Consider the following 7,481-nt stretch of genomic DNA (forward strand, 5'->3'; position numbering starts at 1 on the left):
TCATTTTTTAAACATACATGGTATGAAATCAATATACTAAAATGACCTTCGATGTTACTTTAAAAGCAACGTAGAAAGGAAGGCAGGAAGGCAGGAAGACAGGAAGGAAGGAAAGAAGAAAGGAAGGAAGAAAGGAAGGGAAAGAAAAAGAGACTATAATTTGGAAAAGCCCTCATCTATGTCCTGGAGTAATCATTTATAGTCTCATAAGACTGGAGTAAGCCGTGCAAAGGTCTTTCTCATTTTTTCCAGGCCTGTACAATGTCAAGAGCAATGCTTTTGGAAGGAAGAGTGCAGACTGAGAGAGAAGGCAAGTGTTGGGACCATGTTTTATGCTGAGTCCCTATCTTGGTTAGGGTTCCTGTTGCTGTAAGGAGACAGCATGACCATGGCTCTTATAAAGGAAAACTATGAGTAAGGGGTGAGTTACAGTTCAGAGGTTTAGTCCATTATTGTCAAGGGGGGAAGCATGGTCTCATGAGGGCAGACATAGTGACGGAGAGTTATATGAGACTTAGACATTTTTATTCACAGGCAACAGAAAGAAAGTGCCACACTTGGCCTGACTCCTGAGACCTCAAAGCCCACCTTCTAGTGACACACCCCCTCCAACGACGCTACACCTGCTCCGGCAAGGTCACACCTTCTAATAGCGCCACTATGGGGGCATTTGTAGTCAAACCACCGTACTCTCTATTTCACAGATGACACTTGCCTTTCAGTTTCCGTGTAACATGTCAGGAACTACATTGTGTACGTGGGCAAAATAACCAGACAGAAGAATAGGCCGAGGAAGGAATGACACTTTATCTTCAGATCCACGGAACCTAAACATCTTCATAACTAGACATTAGGATCACATGGGCAGCATCTGGTCACAGACTCTGACTTGAGAAAAAGTGCTTGCCAGGCGGCCATCACTGACAGTCTCTACAAACTACCCCTAGATCAGTCTCTGAGGAAGAACTTGACAAAAGTCTATCTTCTCAGTTAGTTTACTTGAAGAGAAAAAGTCAATTTTCTTGCCTCAACTTTTTCTTGCCTCACTTGGATTGGCATATGGTAAATTGCTAGGCCTGCGTCCAGTCCCTAGCCATGGATACAAACTGTGATTCCTTCTCAGGCATGTCTGCTAAGGCCTGGGCTGCACCACGGTTTTCTCTCAGGCCCTGATGTCTGTAGAGGAAATGTAGTTCCTTGTCTAAAACCAGGAACATGCTTGGCAGAGGCAGCCATAGGCTGTGGTCAAGGTCTTGAGGGTTGTTTGTTTTGTTTTCTTCTGAAGCCCTGTTGTACAGAAGGAACACAGTTTCTTCTCCAAACCAGGAACATGGCTGGTATCAGGAACATGCTCGGTAGAGGTAGCGAAGGCCTAGAGATGGGGCCTTGAGAGACCTTTGGCTTTAGAAGCTGAGAATCCAACCTTTTCCTTCTCTTCTGTAATATTGTTGACATATACTCTGTGTTTCCCCTTGTGCAATATTGTTTGATTAGCTTCCCACTGACTTAGTCCTGTTGTTTGATAGTTTCTGTTGACTTTGTCCCATTCCCCCACCCATAGAAATAGTATATATGAAGCTCTGTTCTTAATAAGCTTGCTTGGCATAAGGTGTACCTTGTACAAGCCCCCCACCAATGCCTGCTCTCCTCTCTCTCTTCTTTGTCTTCTTATCTACTGGTCACCATTCACTTAGTACTCTGTCACTGAATAAGACCCTGGTGGTCCAGGTCACAAGTTGTACACAAGTACCATCCCATAGGGATCTAATGTTTGGCACCCACTTCACCATAAAGGATTTCTATATAATTTTCACAGGGTTCCATGCTGTGATCCTTGGCAATTGCTATGTGAGACGTCTATGATGATTCTTGAGTTGCTGTGGTGGCCTTTTGTTTCCTTAACATTATTTTTTTTTTTCCTAGCCACTGCTATAAACCTTGGAAAGACTCTGCTACCAAGATATTAGTTTTGTTTCATTCACTGAAATCAGTTACCAAGTATAATTGGGAAACTGAGCTCAAGGTTCATGCCAGGTCGTCACCTTTCTGTCTGTTTCTTTACTACGCACTTACCTGTTTTTCTATCCTACTCTGGCCAAAATTTCATGCTACTGTGTTACAAGAGGAGGATTTCTTTGTACCAAAATGGAAGTTTATCTATTTTGTTTGGTCTTCAGTTACTTGACTGTACACACTAAGTGTGACCCTGTCATTTGTATGAGGCATAAAGGACAAAACCTGTTTAACTTGATATGATAAAGATCAGTGCAGTTGATACATTTACAATGTTTTCTATTCTGGTGAATAAAATATGCATCTTTTCCCTCTCTCTCCCTCCCTTCTTTCTTTCCTCTCCCTCCAACCCTCTGTCCATCCCTCCCTCCTTATCACTTCCCTGTTTGTGTGTGTATGTGTGTGTGCATGTGTGTGTGTGTGCATGTGTGTGTGTGTGTATGTGTGTGTGTGCATGTGTGTGTGTGCATGTGTGTGTGTGCATGTGTGTGTGTGTGCATGTGTGTGCATGCACAGGATGTGTGCATGTGTGTGCTCACTTGTCCAGGTGCATGTACACACTGGAGGATGACATTGGGTGTCTTCCTCAATAAATTCTTCTATTCTCTGCTTTATTTATTTATTATTTATTTATTTGAGACAGCGTCTCTCACTGAACTTAAATTCACCATTTAGGATGGCAGCACTGCCCCTAAAGCATCGTGGATCTCCCTGTCACCAGCTCTAGTGCTGTGGTTATAGAATTGTGCTCCCCTGCCCCCAACAGCATTTATGTGAATGTTTGGGAGCTAAACTCAGGTCAGCATACTTGTGCCACAGACGGTTTTAACCACTGAGGAATTCCTTTCTCTTTTTGTTGTGAGAGGACCTCTTGTAGCCCACAGTGGCCTCGAACTCACTATCTAGGCAAGGATGATATGGCACTTCTGATACTCCTCCTCCTGAGTGTTGGTATGACTACTACAGTTTTATGTGGTGCTGGGCATCAAATTCAGGACCTCATGTATGCTAGCTAAGAAGCACTAAACTAAGTGAACTGCATTCCCAAGATGGGTGCTCTGCTGTGAGCAGGATAATAGTGCCTGCAGCAGAGGGATGAGTTCTATTTTGGGCATTTTGGTTTTGGCTGATGGATGGGCCCTGATGCCAGTTGTGAGAGTTGGCCTGGGCCTGAAAGTTGGATATGATATAGGCAGGATCCTACTCAGTGTCTTTTGACATGGAGGGCTCTAAATCGTAGTTAAAACATTATATTCTTATATTTCCTGCAGTGTAAAATTGTGTCCTAAAAATTCTAGCATCACAAATATGATTTTTCTACTTACATTATTTTTAAAGTATAAAGTCTGCTGTTTATAACAGCAGAGGAGAATGGCATCTGTGTTTAAGGTCATTGAGTGGCACTGCTTCAGCACAAGACAATGAGTTTTTCTCTATGAAAATTCCACACATCACATGTATGACCATGAAGCTTCCTTTACGTGTTCTGCCTCACCCTTCAATAAGCAACTTTCATTCCATTTGTTTCCTGTTCTCTGTGTCTGGTGTCTGGCCCCAAACCCAGAACACAAGGTTTTATATGTGAAGTTTCACATACAAAGCTTTGTATAAATTTCTTGATAGTCCTTTCTTCTTGTAGTAAGAAATTATGAAATAAATTAGATCACATTTCATTTTTATGTGCTTCTGTGCTTGAGTAAAGCTCGGTGTCTCTTTGACATTTAACAACCTGTGTTTAGCAAGAAGTATTTTATATCAAAGATAAATACCAGCTGTATCCACTTACAATAGGATGCCTTTACTTACATATACATATATTCAAAAGTAAACACACATGCTACCAATACTCTAAGTTATTATGCTTTTTAGACAATTCAGTCACAGCTTATGTTGCTTCTCTGAATTATTTTATGTACTCTGGTTTCTACAAAGATAATTACTAGGAGTCAACAACAGAGAAATGAGCTGCCCACCCACTGGCTCCTGGAAGTCTACGTTTTTCCACTTCTTTATGGAATATTGACTTTTCATTAAAGAAAAATGGCTTCCCAGGTGTTCTTAGTTTCTGTCTCCTTATAAGTTGATCTATACCATTATTTCAAATAACTTTATGCTTTAAAAATAATGTAAATAGAACAATGATATTTGTGATGCTAGAATTTTTAGGGCACAAATTTATGCTGCAGGAAATGTAAGAATATAATGTTTTAACTAGAAGTTAGAGCCGTATATGTCAAAAGACACTGAGTAGGATCCTGCCTGTATCTTATCCAACTTTCAGGCCCAGGCCAACTCTTAAACCTTGCACCAAGGCCCATCCCATCCTACCTGCTTTCACATTCCCCAATCTTCAGAACCGGCCTGGGTCCCATATCAAGTTGCCAAAGTAGTCAGGTGAACCCCAGCCACACTGTCCTCAACCTCTTGCCTTGCATCAGAGCTCACACATTGCATGGTAGTCTAGCATTCTATATAGATGCAGAGGCACTTATATGGTCAGTAACCAGTACATATCTAATTGGACTTAAGGCCAACTCAACAGGAGGGGAAGATCTCATTCTGGCAACCCAGACAACTACCTGGGACTAGTGAGGTCTTGGATCTCTAAGGAGAACCTAATAGCGAAAGTTTAGTAAGCCAGTACAATTCCTACCTCTGTTCTAAATACTTAAATGTGTATACCTACAGATTAATGTAGCTCTCAACCCTCATAAGAGAAGCTTTCTTTGCAAAGGTTGAGGACCATTACAGAAAGCTACAACTGGTTAAAAAATGCAAAAAATAATTGATCATGGGGTGCCTAAGCTCACCCCATACAGATGCAACACAAGCCTACACCAATGGTTCAGGGAATGCCTTAGGTTACTTTTGCTGTAACAAAAATATCATGACCCAAAACAGGTCGGGGGAGGGGGGAAAGAGTTTATTCAGCATACATTTCAACATTGCTATTCATCTCCAAAGGAAGTTAAAACAGGGCAGGAACCCAGAGGTAGGAGCTGGTGCAGAGGACGCGGAGAGGTGCTGCCTAGTAGCTTGGTTCCTCTGGCTTATGCAGCCTGATTTCTCTTAGAACCCAGGACCACCTGCCCAGGGATGGCACCACCTACAATGGGCTGGGCCCTCCCCCACTGATCACTAGTTGAGAAAATTAGTACAGGGAACATTATGGAAAAGCGGAATCATTTTAAGACCAAAGGTTCATGAAGTCGGCTGTATGGCAGCGCCTTATAGAAAGGATAGGGAATCTAGACATATGATACTGCAGAGGGCAGAGACTCGGTTGCCTAACCAAGGCCATAAGACAACAACACCAATAGATATGTTCATGTACAAGGGTTGAAGGGGAAATCTCAGGTGGCTCCGCCCCTGGAGATATACCTAAGAGGTCTCCGTGTTTTTTCAGACAATTGGAGTTTCATTCCCAGGATATATACTGGTCTACTCACAATCTCCTCTAATTTCAGCTCTGGAATTCTTTGCCTCTAACCTCCATGGGAACGGAAGTCACACACATCTGCAAGCACATGCAAATATACAATAAAAGTAAATCTAAAAAAAAAAAAAGATAAAATCACTGGGAAAAAGACCACCCTAGTAAGTCTAAACTGGCGAAAAGAATTAATGTTTCTTCTTTTCCTTCAGCATGTCAGGATTTTAAAAATAATTGTTTAGTTAGGCTCTGGGTTTTGAGATCTCTGTAAATACTAAATATGCAAAGTTAGAGTTGAAAATGCAAATACACATATTTACAGGTGACATAGAGAGGAACTCTTTTCTCAGTCCCAAAGTGACTTTGCTTTTCTATTACTTAAATAATTTATTTAGATTCCATCTCAATTGTTATCCCCTCACTTGTATCTTCCTGTTCCTCCCTCCCTCCCTCTTTCACCCCATTTCCCTGCCCTAGGCCTGTGACAGAAGGGGACCTCCTCCCCCACCATATGATCACAGCCTATCAGGTGTCATGCTGGTAGCCTGCTTACCCTTGCAAAGTGACTTTGGAGCTTTATATTTGTTGATGAGAAAAAAAGAGTTTCAAACCTTGAAGCTCACCCTCAGGGCTAATGTTGTGCTGAGTTACTTGAGTGACAGGCTGAGCTCCTGGACTGGGAGTAAGGGCTTAGCAGTGATAGGAGAGCAAGCAAGTCTGCAGCCCTGCACGACTTTGTGAGATGACCATATTTTGCTCAGGATTGACTTGGCTATTCAGGGTCTTTTATCATTCCCTATGAATTATAGGGCTCTCCTCTTGTTTTGGTCAAGAATATCATTAGAATGCATTCAATCTGTAAGAAGCCAGCCACTGTAATATTGCCATTTTCACAATATTAATTCTGTTAATCTATGAATGTGAACATATTCCTGTTTTTATGTTTTAGTCAAATTTTGCTGATATTTTATAGCTTTCAGTTTTGGAAGTCACCCACTTCTTTGGCTAGATTAATTGATAGGCATATGATTTTAAAGGACATGTGGGTGATACTGTTATATCAATTTCTCAGCAAGTTCATTGTGGTGTTTCGTCTTTGAGTTCCCATGTACCGTCTTCTCTTTGGTTCCTTAGACTTGTTTTGGATTCGACTGGCTTTTACTTTTACTTACAGACTTTTCATTATCAAAAATTATGCCTCATGTTTTCAGAATACCCACTTTTTAAAAACTGAGTTGCTCTCTTACATCCAGCATATTCTTTTATGCTTTACTAATTTGTTTACTACCATTTTTATAATAATCTTTGTGTTCTTTCTGTGGCATTTCCTCTACTTTATTATCACTGGCCCCGGTTTATATTAGCATTCGTGACATTTGGAGAACTCATGTTGCTCCATTTTCTTATATTTACTGTTTCTAAATTAGGATGGTTAAGATACTAGCTAGAGGTTATAGTCTCTCCTATTTACCTTAGGGCCTTTACTGAGGCCCTGACTGTGTTGTGGCTAGATTATACAGTTTCTAAAAATGTGGATAGTGGTATGTCTCAGTAGATTAGCACTTGCCTGCTATGCTGTAGGCACTGGGGTCAATTTTCAGCACCACCCACAGAGAAGAAAACTGTATTAACAGTCTGAAATATGTAAACAAGCCAAACAGAATAAAGTAGCCATTTAAGAACACTGACTACCACAATACTAGTAGCCACAAAGGGTGCAGAATCAGTAATATGAAAAGATGGTACTAAGTAAAAGTAATACTAAGAAAAATGGTTTTTAAAGTGATACAAAAGATAGAAAAAATAAGAACAATAAATAAATGCGGGAAACGAGAACTAAGAGAAGAGGAAAAGACAACCTAATTAAAGAATTAAATAGTGAAAAAAATCAGAGAAAAGGAAAATTTTAAAAAGTGGAAGAAGAAGAAACAAGAGGGAGATGTGATCCAATAAAAGTTTAAAGCAAGGGACAAAGAAAGGAAGAAAGAAAAAAAATGAAACATTAAAGAGAGTAGATGAGCTTCCCGCCAAGTCC

This window comes from Acomys russatus, chromosome 17 (genome assembly GCF_903995435.1).
Source record: "Acomys russatus chromosome 17, mAcoRus1.1, whole genome shotgun sequence".
In the NCBI taxonomy this organism is placed as follows: Eukaryota; Metazoa; Chordata; class Mammalia; order Rodentia; family Muridae; genus Acomys; species Acomys russatus.